Consider the following 13086-nt stretch of genomic DNA (forward strand, 5'->3'; position numbering starts at 1 on the left):
AGTGGACTAATAAAAAGAAATCCGAATACTTGTTCAAATATTTTTAAAAGAGAAAAATTTAGACCTTGACCTAATAAAATAAAAAGAGAATTTATGCTAACCTAGGAAAGGTTAGAGGAAAAGGTACAGTTTTTCCGAACTTGGCCACCGACTCACTGATCAACGAGAGTGTTCGATTGATTGAAAATTGTTTAACGTTCCTCTTGAGAATATTTCACTCATATGGTGAAGGACTGTAAAATTTAGGCCTATGCTCGGCGCTTATGGCCTTGGAGCAGGAAAGAATCTTTATCGTGCCACATCTGCTGTGACACGGGACCTTACTTTTTGCGGTCTTATCCGAAGGACCACCCCATTTAGTCGCCTTTTACGACAAGCAAGGGGTACTGAGGAACTATTCTAACCCTGATCCCCACGGGATGAGAGTGTTCGAGTATATATACGATCGTGTATCCAATCAAATCGAAGATACTAAACATAGAACATCTAGCCAATAGAAATGAAAGTGACAACTATAATTTAAGAAAATAAACCAAACTCGATCACAATAATGGGGATTTAAAGTAAAGCAGTAGAAAATCCATGTCGATAATTGTTGATTCTTTTACACTGTTAAGCTCACAGTTACATATTTTCATAAACGTATATAGGTAAAATGTCTCTGTCATAGTACGTAACATGGCATATCGCCGAGTTTTACCTTGTGATGTGCAAGTCATACTAAACTAACCCCAAGACAATAAAGGGGGGTTACTCGATGTGAGCGGTTGCTATTTTTTATGCGGAAAGCTCATTTTGTTTTCTGACTTCAAAACAGACATCATCTTGCCCTAGCTGATCGATTTAGACCTAGTGATGCGCACTGCATTGTGCAGGGAACCACAAGACTAAGATGAAATTGAGATAAATAAGTTCATATTCTCAGTTCAACAGAGATATGTCTTTGCAAGATCAAATAATGGGAAGTTTGTATCATTGTGTAGACTCGAATTTTCTCTGTCCTAATCTCTTTAGAACTCGCTGCGTTTGGTATGGAAGTTTTCGTATTTTCTTGAAGAGAAAAATCAATACACAGAAAGCTCTGGTTGGAGGCAACCACAAGAACCGTTTTGTCGTAACATCAGTCGCTCCAATCAGGCATTTGGGTGTCAAGAGAAGATGTATCGATTCCATTCTCGGGGAAAGTCTGAACACGTGCTTAATTTCCATCTCATTCTAGTGTAGCACATGGCATTTCTATTTCTTTTTAGGAGAATCCCCCTAATGTTGTATGATAAAACAGTTAATAACACACGGATTTCTTTAAAAACTCACAAAATTCTACATACACACACCATTACACATTAATTCAAGTTTACTGCATCTATATATACATAACATTTTTTCTGTAAAGGTAAATATATTTAGTCTTCCATTTATTTAATTTTTTTTTTTTAATTTAGATAATATTTTATTCACAAAATGAATGAGATTGGATAGCATTTTAGCCGTCTCCCTACATCAAGGTCAGAATGGAAGTGGTAACACAAAATAAGTAGATATACAAATATACATACATACACGTGCACTACACACTACCTATGTATAGTATCATTTCTATCTTTTCTTTTTCTGTGAGATTGCTGAGTCTCTGCTTGAGGGATGTGAAGACTGAAACGAACACAAAATGAGACTAGAATCTTAATGAGTTTTTATATAATCACCGCTGGGACGTCGACATTTCTACAATGTGTTGCTACTTCCTTTACACTGCATGGGAAACAATTTTCATGTTGGCAGTCATTATTTAACAAGGCCAGGATATTTCATAAGTCTTATAGTACTCTTTGCCTCATAAACTCATTTGTGCATTTAAACTCTTCAACTATGGTCGTTTAAAAAAATGACAAAATTGACTTTTCTAATATCCTAGTTTATCCTTTCATACAAAAACTGCATTTTAATAGAACTTAATCGGGTGTCAAATCGAACTAGTCCTTGCATGTCAACTGAGAATTAATGTCAAACACCTGTTGTAGTTTTCAAACGTTTGATGCATGCAGCATAAACAACACTTTACTTTACACAAGTACCCTTGAAGAATTGTTATGAAAGCTAGGACAGGTGTGATCTTGGTGGTAAATAATTAAGTATATCGCAATCCCTCTCACAACCCCCACGTTCTCTTGATATCACAGTTGTTGAATACAGTAATCGCATTAATGTCGTTCAATTCTCGATTGACACCTGAGACACCTTTGTTCAATCCTCAAGTTTACATAATAAACAAATTAGATGCACAAACAAAATTTCCCAGTTTTGGACCACAGATACCTGTCTTTCCAAAGTATTGAATCTCATTGGGTAACATGTTAAAGGATTGCGAAGATTCAACACACTGTGACACACCCCTCCCCCATTTATTGGAACATGTTACCAAAAAGGATGGACTTTGGAGGGATTGTGGATGATGTAATCCCCTATTTTGGACGCGATAGTACCATCCAAGGTCTCCACTTTGAAAATATTCTGGACCCACCCATGTAATACCAGAACTTCGATTACTGATCTATTCATCAAGAAACCGAACCTTCGTAGCATAAATCTTATTTGTGTTCAGATGGGTTTGAAATTCAATTCAATTCAATTTATTGGATCTCATCACCATTATACAATGGTATACAGAGATATAAAGACAAAAAACTGTTATATATACATTTAATAAATAATACATGCGTGTAATAAAGTATTTATCAAGTTAAAAAAAAAAACCGTGTTATTATTAATGTGAAGTATGGGCATTCTAGGTAGGGGAGCACATTTTATTTATTTTCTTAATGAAAGTGCAGAGTTTTCTCAAAAAACAATATTTATTGTTAGACATGATTTGTTTAAAAGTAAAGATATTTTTAATTTTTATTTGTTTAGGTGATAAATAATTTCATTCTTTGTTCTTGTATTGCATCACAGTTGAGTACATAATGAAATTAATCTCCAATCTCTTGTAAATTACAGTATGTACATTGAAACTTATTTGAAATGGATCTAGTGCAAAACGATCACGTGACTCGAATATTGACAAGGATAAAACTCATTTAATTTTATCGATTAAAAACTATTGAAGGTAATTGAACAAAAGTACAAATACACATCATGACACTTAAATAAAAAAATGTTTAAACTTTAATTAATTGTTACATTCGTATATATATATATATATATATATATATATATATATATAGTGGTGGGGTGTGTCGATAAACTTAAACTGGCGGAACGAGTCCCTTGTAGGGCTGGGCAGAGGTCGATCGTGCAATGATTGATTTAAGAGACAATAGTGAGAGAAGTGATGTACTGTCTTGGCCAGGTCTAGGCTCATTCTTAAAGCCGTAAAACACACCTGCACCATACATCACCCGGACGGACAACATATGTAATAATGCAAGTCCAGGACATCTATAATCGTATACATACACCAATACGGAACGAAATACGATGGAGGGGGTGGGGATAAACTCGAATATTCCATCAAATTTCAATGACAAATACGGAACGTTTACGAGATGGGGTGCCCTCGACGACTGTCTGTGTAAGATTTTCAACTTCCTACAAGTTTGAAAAACGAAAGAAAATGTGCTCCCAGCTTTAATGGTATTTTTTCCATATGCGCCGCTATATCAGGTGATGCTGATTACAATAGGATGTTTGTGACGAGCAGACTCCGACATTTGTCTCTTGAAGTGAGCAATTAGAAGGCCTGTTAAACTACACTTGTCAACAAAGTTTCCTTCCTTTTATTCTCTACTTTGATAAACCTATTTGCAGATTTAACAAGGACAATGTCCTATATTACAACTGTGTGTAAAAAATTTACGGAGATTCGCACACAAAACGTTTATAACGCCCCTCCTTTCCCAATTCATCTTAAAATGCATTTGAAATTTTAAAGAAATTGAAAAATCAGAGTATTTTCTTCAAACTTGATAAAAATCATTAGCATTTTTACTAGTTATTTCACATCATAAGAATTTTATCGTCATCATTTGCCTCTCTCAAGTGGTAGTGTATTTGTACATCATTAAAAAAAGGAACAACCTTGTAAAGTTTTATTTCTAAGAACATATCTTTTTAATATCGGTAAAATATGAATGGTGTTCATGAAATCGCTCTACTTGCAAGTCTTTTCTTCATTAATCAAGAGGCTGACCGTAGAAAAATCAGACAGAAGATGATACATCAATCTCTTGCATAAGCAAATTCTTAATAAATTAAGAATTACATGTACTTGCATGAGCAAATTCTTAATAAATTTAGAATTACATGTATATAATCTTATGATGTTGAAATATAAAATGGGATTTTAAAAATCTTTACTACTTGTAATGAGCTAACTATATAGAATCCATCTTTGCCAGCTATAGGGGTTCCGGGGTTCTCCGCAAACGAAGATGTGATACGTTTAAAGTCATTACTCGGGACAGATCATTTTTTAGCAATGCATACTGAAATTTAGAGGAATATATAGACACGCATCGTCCCTCGTGTTTAAGCCTCTTATTGTTATACGATATGCCTTGTCAGCTATTGATATTGATTAATATGTATATTCTATTGTTTGGTATCTCTTCTCTTCATTGTTGTAATTATCTCATGTTTGTCTATTTTGGACTCCGAGTTAGAAATAAAGTATTCTATTCTATACTGTGTTACAATTTTATTTTTCATGACATCTTTTGTAACATTGTGCATCTGCATTATTCCACGATCAAACATTCCAAACCTTAGTCACGTATCTAAAATGGATCATGTTGTAAACGTTAAAATTGTACATGCCTCTTGATTGGTAAATGAACAAATTCAACCAATACATTTGTAACATAGGGAAAAAACCATAGCTCTTGTTGATCAAACAAACATCAGGAACAAAGAGGTCGTAGGGACGTGCCACCTACATATATACGATAGGCAGTGCCTGATTTTCTCTTTAAACACAAGGCAAAATAAATGAATTTGAGTATATCAGCATCTCTGAGGAAATAGGATAGCGTTTTCGCCTATCTTTTTTCTTTTTCGTTATCTTCAACATTATCAGGCAAATCAAACAAAAGGTTAGTTAACTTTGACCGATAGTTAGCTATTACAGTAAATTCATTTTTGAAAATGCATGACGACATGAACTGCAAGGCTTTACGCCAGCATACTTCATAGCGCTTCGTGAAAAGTAAGCTGGCGTGAAGCGTTGCAGTTCATACCATCGTGTATTTTCAAAAAATGTAATTTATTTTTTATATTTACATTCTACTTTCATTTCTGTCGGAATTTCCAGCCCTCAAAGGGACTGACTCACGATTTTCCCCAAAATTTTGTTTTTCACTTTTAATGACCAGAGTCTACTGCCTAATGTGTTCAAATGATTTCACATTAAAATTAAGGTTATACATTATCCCTGAAGCTCATTTTAGAGAGTACATTATTTGTTTTGTAAACAAAGATTGCGGTATGTTATTGTTTACGAAATTTTCAGAAGAAATGGATATCGATCTAAGTTTATTATATCTTTCACATTTCAAGCATTCTTCGGGTAAAATGTGTCATCTAAAAGTTAAAATTTGTGATTATGCAAAATTAAGATGTTTAATATAACAAAATTGATATATCACTGGTTTGTTTGTTTACATAAAAAGACTCGAGTCTTTGTTTACATAACACAGATTTAAGGCTAAAATATTGCTTTTATTCTTGCATTCAGTAAGTCAAAATGTTGGCTGACAACATTAAATGAGTTATATTTTTAATGTTTCATATCAAAAATAAAAAAATATTTTGTTCAAAAATCGTGAACAAGTCCCTTTAAAGTAAACGTACAATAGCCCTTAAAAGGTTCATGCACATGCTATTCACAACTGCTTCGCATTCATGAAGATAGTTATCATTACAATTGATGTCGAAGGCACAATAAATTGAAATTGTAAGTAGAAATTGACTGTCAGACAAAAGTACAAGGTACTTAAAACTGACCTAGATTCAACAGCATAGACAGATAGATGTTCACCTTGCGTACTAGTTATACAATGTATATTACAAACAGCTAATATCCACCGCCAGGGAAGGTTAAACCTCGCGCAGACCCTGCAGAATATTTCATTTGGAGGGGGGGGGGGGGTGTCAGTACACTGACAACGTGTAAAACCAATTTATAATAGTATATCCCTCCCTTTTACACCCGAGCAATTTTCGTATGGACTTTCGAAGAATTTAGCAGTTACACTTATTTCTTTTCTAGGAAGGTGGTTAGTCATTTTAGACAAAAGCTCTAGAATAAATATGCAACTTCTAAACTACCTCATTCTGTATAATTAATATCTGAAAGACAGATGGTTTCGACCCACCTATTGTTTTTGAACTTTTCAAATCAATGGCAACCATTCAACCTAGTACAGGTGAAAACGACTGCAGATGTTGATATTGACATTTATAGTGGTGACTAACAAAACCTCCCCGTTTCACCGTAGTTATATCCATAATTGATATCTCATCAGCGAAGTATCATTAATTTGTGCAAGTATCCGTCAATAAGTACTACGGTATGGGAATACTGAACCCGCACGCCATGTGGCTTGCGAATTGGCACATGGCGTATGCTGCAAATAGAGAGAAACAAAAGCCAATAGTGCCGGCTTCCATTTCGATATAATTCTCAATTCTGACTTTCAATTCGTACCGTACAACAAACTAACCCTCAGTCAAATTCAAAATTAGGAATTTATAAATCAAAATCGCTCGATACAATCAGATTTCCCAAACAGAACACCTGAAAATCGTAAAAATCAATTCCAACACGTGAATTCGTGGGGTCAGGAACCGGTGGCAGGCGACCGAAACTGACTGAAAGAAACAGTCGCACGTGCAACCGATGCCAAATACATTATTAAAATTTCATGAACAGGTTCAGTAACAGTCAAATATTAGAAAGGCGGACAGCTGCGATCTTTGGGTAGCAGAGACCGACAAAATCAGATTCTAGCAGGCTTGACGTTGGAGTCGCTCACATGCATAGAGACAACAAGCGATAGGGAAGTGCCAGATGTAGAGCCTTGAAATGACTGGGGCGCGCGTATAAATAGTGATACCCTGTTCGTCCCTCTGTCATAATTCAGTTTCCGTTTTTAAATATCTCTGCTACAGATGCGCATATTCAATTGAATTTGGTATATGGACACATAATTTGGTTCTGGTTGAATTTTTGACAGAGTTGTGTCCCCTGGGCTTAAAAAAATCAAACAATTCATAGTTTTCGCCGATTATGTCAGTCACACATGGGCATTTAAGATGTATCTACTTCACGATAATACGCATGTGATTTTGTATTTGGTTCAGTTCATACTTTTTGACAGAGTTATGCCCCCTAGACATAGGAAATTTTAAACAATTCAGTTTCCGCTTAATATCTGAGTCATAACTGGACATTCGAATTGAAATTTGGGATAGAGTTATATCCTGAAAATATGCAGATCAATTCGTATCAATCTAATTGAAATTAGTTCCTATTATCCGCTCATCTACTATAGCTATCGCTACACACGTGTAGCGATAGTAGATGAGCCGGGCGGATCATAGGAACTAATTTTGATTAGATTGAATTCGTATTTGGTTCCGGTCAAATAATTTTTGAAGAGTTGAGCCATTTCAACTTTGAAAAGATTTCGCTCATTATCTCAGTCAATGGACATTTTCATGGTTTTTGTCTTTGGTATCTTTACAAACTGTAATATTAGCCACGTGAATGCGCTGCAGCTCTAAACAATGCGCATATGAATACCGATGAATGTAATTAATACGTCTATCTTGACAACAGAAATGAAAGTAAAATGTAAATATCAAATCTAAACTTCAGTTCTCGTATGAACTGCTACGCTTCACGTCGGTATACTTTTCATGAAGCGTCTGAGTTTACGAGGCATGCCGGTGTTGTAGCATAGACTTTCCCCCCGGAAAAACGGGCCCGGGATATATTTTCCTCCATAGGGGGAAAAGCGCCCCAGCATATTATTTCCCCCTATGTACAAAGTCAGTATAGAGTTTCCCCCTGGACGGAAAAACCGCCCTGGTATAGAGCCCCCCCCCCCCTTTTCCGGATTTCATTTGTTATAGTTTAAGAAATAGATATGCGCTCATCAATATTCATAAAACAAACGAATATTTTTTGAGATGCTGAAGTTGGGTTTACACGCTGAAAAGTTTGAAATGCATATTATAAATACATGTACAATATGCTTCCCAAAAGACTTTAACGATGGTTAATAATTAGTCGACTTTTTACGAAAAACCCTAATGATATTGACCATCGTTAAAGTCTTTTGGGAAGCATATTGTATTTACTATACACAATTCAAAGTTTTCAGCGTGTAAACCCAACTTGAACATCTAAAAAAAAAAATCCTTTATTTATTAATATCGTAATATTAATGAGCGCATATCTATTTCATTAAACTATAACAATTTAACAGCACACATTTGTTTCTTTTTGTAACTTTTTTTTTTTGATAACATGTACCTCTTTATAGCAATAATAACAAATTTCATTGATTATTATCTTCAATTGCATGGGTTTGCTTCATTCTATATTTCTTCAAAAGCTTCTACATGAGAAGAAAAAGATTCTGGTCGATGAAATCCGGAAACAGGAGGGGGAAATTCTATACCAAGGCGGTTTTTCCGCCATGGGGAAATTCTATACTGACTTTGTACATAGGGGGAAGATCTATCCCGGGCCCGTTTTTCCGGGGGGAAAGTCTATGCTACAACACCGGGCCCGTTTTTCCGGAGGGAAAGTCTTAATGCGGGGGGGAATTCTATGCTACAACACCGGCACGAAATATCGCAGTTCATACCCACACGTATTTTTTTGAAATTTCTCATAACTAGGGATACAGGTGTATCATGAGAATAAGCAAGTCCAGATTTTATCTACCTCTGGTCGCATAATTTCAATAAATTTTTATAAATCATAAATCTAGTTTCAGCAGGTCAAGGTTACGTTTTGCCTCATGCGTGAAGTAAAAGAGTTCAGTTGTCGATCGTAATAGGGTATGCTATACATGTATATCAAATAGAGTCAATCTAATTAAAATTAGATGTTAGATCCGCGCACATATTCGCTACACTTGTGTAGCGAGCATGTGAGCGGATCTAACATCTAATTTTAATTAGATTGCAAATAGAGTATGCTATATATCATCAGAGTAAAACAATGATACAGGTCCTAGATTTAAACGTTGTTGCCAGCGGGGACATTCGTATCGCTCCGACATACCTAGTTTATTTTTTCATTCATGACAATTATGCGGACTATTCGTTGTGCCAACACCTCGAATGGCACTCATTTGAAAGATCGACATCTTTTTGTGAAACGGGCCTCTGATGCTGAGCGTTTAGCGATCTGGTCCGGTCGGGTGTTCAACAGTTTCACGACGGTTTGTGCACAAAGCCCACAGCAGGCCTTACAAATCTTACAAACATTCCGATTACTGCAAAACTTCCATCAAGGCAAATTCCTCAAAGTGAAGCGTGTTGTATTATATTTGATATTTAGAACAAATAGATAGAAAATAGGATGGCTACTATATGTCTTGAGATGAAGTTAAGGGAAGGAACAACGCCCACCGGGAGACACAAGCACTTCTTCCAACAGATCGTATTCAGAAAAAAAGTAACATGTCATGTTTAAAAAAATAAAAAATAAAAAATGTAACACTGGAGCAAGCGACTACTTAATTTAAGAGAGGAAATAACGTAGACATACAAAAATGGAAGACGGAAGATTGGCCACCGGCAGCGCTTACCTGAATCAAGCTATGGAGCTCTGAGAGACCCATACCATGCCTACACTCCTACGGGAAATGAGAAAGTTTTATATATTTGACAAAGTATCGTATATATGATAACTGTCCTTCTGGGCCCCCATAAAATTCAACAAGAGGCCCACAGGCCTTATCAGTCACCTGCATGAGTACTAGTGAAAAATTATCACTACTCCCAAGGGCTATGAAATCTATAAAAAAAAATCCTGCTTTGAATATCTAAGCTAAATTCTAATGTTCAGCAACAGTATAAAACAAGATGTGTTCTTAAAATGTCAATGCCCAAAAAAGTGCATACATTGATGAAAAGCTTTAAATAATATAATAGATGTATTTTAAAACAATTAAAAAATATGACTAATTTGGACCCATCCTAGAGTCAAAATCTTGGGTTATGAAAACCATAATTTTTTGTACATCCTTTTCTGCTATTCCTAAGTATGCATTCAGATTTTAGGCAGTATCAGCAAACTTACACATAAATACTTTATACTAAGTTTGGTCCCACCCTGGAGTCAGAACCCCTACTCCGGGGATCATCAAATATACAATTTTGGTATAAGACTACTTGCTCTTTCAAAACATCCATTTAATTTAGTATCAATAACACTAAAGAAGATGTTATTTAAGTGTTTTACACATAAACACTATAGCAAGTTTGGCCCTGTCCGGGGATCAAGAAATTTACAATTTTGGTAGAGGTCTTCCTGCTCTACATCACTATACATTTAGTTTTTTCTTAAACATTTGCAGTTGTAGAAAAGAAGACGTTTGAAAATAGGTCAATTTTTAGCAGTTTTTGCCCCGTCCCTAAAGCCCCAGGGGTGCAGGAAACCTGAAATTTGTATCCCCCTTGTTCCAACGATGCTTCATACCAAATTTGAAAAGATTTGGGATAGTAGTTATAAAAAAACAAAAACAACTATTGATCACACATTTAATAACTGACCATTTTGGTCCCACCCTGATACCAAAACTCCTACTCATGGGTTTATCAAATTTACAATTGTAGTCAAGGACTATCTGCTCTTTTTAAATATCCATTTAGTTTTAAAGTATCAATAGCACTAAAGATGTTATTTAAGTGTTTTACACATAAACACTGTATACCAAGTTTGGCCCCCACACTAGGGTCAGAACCCCTACCCCGGGGGTCATGAAATTTACAATTTTGGTAGAATCTTCCTCACTCATCATTACTATATACTCACTTTCTCTGCTAGATGCCCAGGAGTAAAGATGGTTTTTAGAGAAATACATCAATTTTAAATTTTTTACCCCAAAATTAAGACCCCTTAAGGTGGGGGTAATGAAATTTATAATTTCCGGTCTTCTTCACATACAGATGCTACATAGTGGAACCACTTGTCAATTTTAAATGCTGACTATTTGTGAACGTTGTGTACTGAATGAAGTGACAAAGTATGAGCCGGAATAGCAGTAATATATTATATTTATATATGTCATTAGTTCGAGCCCCGGTCGTGCCATGGCCGCGTTAAAATAGGTAGTGATTGCTCCTTCGCCAAATGCTCCGCATTTAGAAGCGAGAATCATGAGTCTTTCGGATATGACCTTAAAAACGGAGGTCCCGTGTTGCGGCAGGCGTTGGTACGTTAAAGAACCCTCACTGTTACGGCCCTGAGCGCAATAATTTGGACGGGACATAACACAAAAATCAATCAATATATATGTCATAATCGGGTTTTACGTCATTTTGGTTGAAAATGCATGAGGATCCTTGCACAAAATACAATAGTACGAATGTCAATATTGGTCGGCAAATAGAGTCTAAATCTATAAGGATTTTCCTGTTCTGCATATGTAAGCTAAACTGTAGTATTTATAGTAGTAGTATAAAACAAGATATGTTCTTCAAACACCCAGAAGTGTGCGTATTGATGAGACTTCACACGATATAATACGCGACACTGTATGACTATTTTGAATCCGCCCGCCCTAGATTCAGAACCCTGGGGTTGCGAAATTCACAATTTTGGTACATCCCTTTCTGATTTCTAAATATGCATTTAGTTTTATAAAACATCAGCAAAATAAAAGAAGTCTTTCAAATGATAAAGACAATTATCACTATAATTTTGGCCCAACCTTGGAACCATAACCCCTCCTACCCTTGGTATCAGGAATTTTTTCAATTTTAGGTAAAGGGCTATTCGCTTCTTCTACATATCTTCTTAGTTTTAATTTAGTATCAACAGCATTAAAGAAGATTTCATTTGTTTGTACAAACAATATTGACTCCCCCTGGAGTCAGAACCCATAATCCAGGGATTTGGTAGAGGCCTTCCTGTTCTAAATGACTATGCATTAAGTTTGTCTTATACAGGTACGGCTGTTGAGAAGATGATTTATGAAAACGTCATTTAAAAAAAAAAAAGTTTGTCCCGCCCCTAAGGCCCCCGGGTAGCAGGAGTCCTGAAATTTACAAATTATGACCCATTGTTTCAAAGATGCTTCATACTAAATTTGAAAACAATGGGAAAAGTACTGTTAAGTAGACGTAATAATGTTCAATTAATACATACATTTAATAACTATGACCAACTGGACTCCACCCTGGTACCAAAACCCCTACCCCTAGGATCATGAAATTTACAATTTTGGTAAAAGGCTACCTGCTGATTCTAAATATTAATTTACTTTCAATTTAGCTTAATAGTATTTAAGAAGATGCTACTTCAATGTTTTACACATGAACACTATATATACCAAGTTTGGTACCACCCTCGAGTCCGAACCTCTGCCCGGGATCGAGAAAATTACAATTTTCCTAGAGGACTTCTTGCTCTCCATGACTATACATTGTACAGAAGATTTATGAAATATGGTTAATTTTTGGCACATTTTCCCTAAGCCGACGGGGTGCAAGAGTCCTGAAATGTACTATTCATGTCCCCCTTGTCCAAAAGATGCTTCAAACCAAATTTGAAAAGAATTGGAAATGTAATTATCTAGTAGAAGTTAAAAATGTTCAATTAACAAACATTTAAAACAAATCAGTAAAATCGGTAGACTTTCATCGATACTGATAAAACCGAGCAGTATATCAGGTATCATCTACTGCCCTAAACCACTAAATCATACGAAGTTTTAATGCCAGTATCCGGCAACAGGAACCCCAAACCGTGGATAATTATGAAAATGAATCTCAATTCAAACACGACAGAAATTTAGATAGCTTAATTGCAAGAAGAACTATAACCAGATCCTGTTATTCCTTGAAGAC

At 35.6% G+C, this 13086-nt stretch overlaps 1 long non-coding RNA gene across 1 annotated transcript; it reads right to left on the reverse strand.

Moving 5' to 3' along the window:
* Positions 1 to 973: 973 nt before the first annotated feature.
* LOC125672311 (uncharacterized) lies at positions 974 to 9851 on the reverse strand. Its single transcript, XR_007368932.2, has 3 exons — positions 9822 to 9851; positions 1557 to 1650; positions 974 to 1260 (listed from the first exon to the last, which is right to left on the reverse strand). It is a non-coding gene; the product is annotated as an uncharacterized LOC125672311 (long non-coding RNA).
* Between the last annotated feature and the right edge of the window lie 3235 nt (positions 9852 to 13086).

This window comes from Ostrea edulis, chromosome 4, assembly GCF_947568905.1.
Source record: "Ostrea edulis chromosome 4, xbOstEdul1.1, whole genome shotgun sequence".
Taxonomy (NCBI): Eukaryota; Metazoa; Mollusca; class Bivalvia; order Ostreida; family Ostreidae; genus Ostrea; species Ostrea edulis.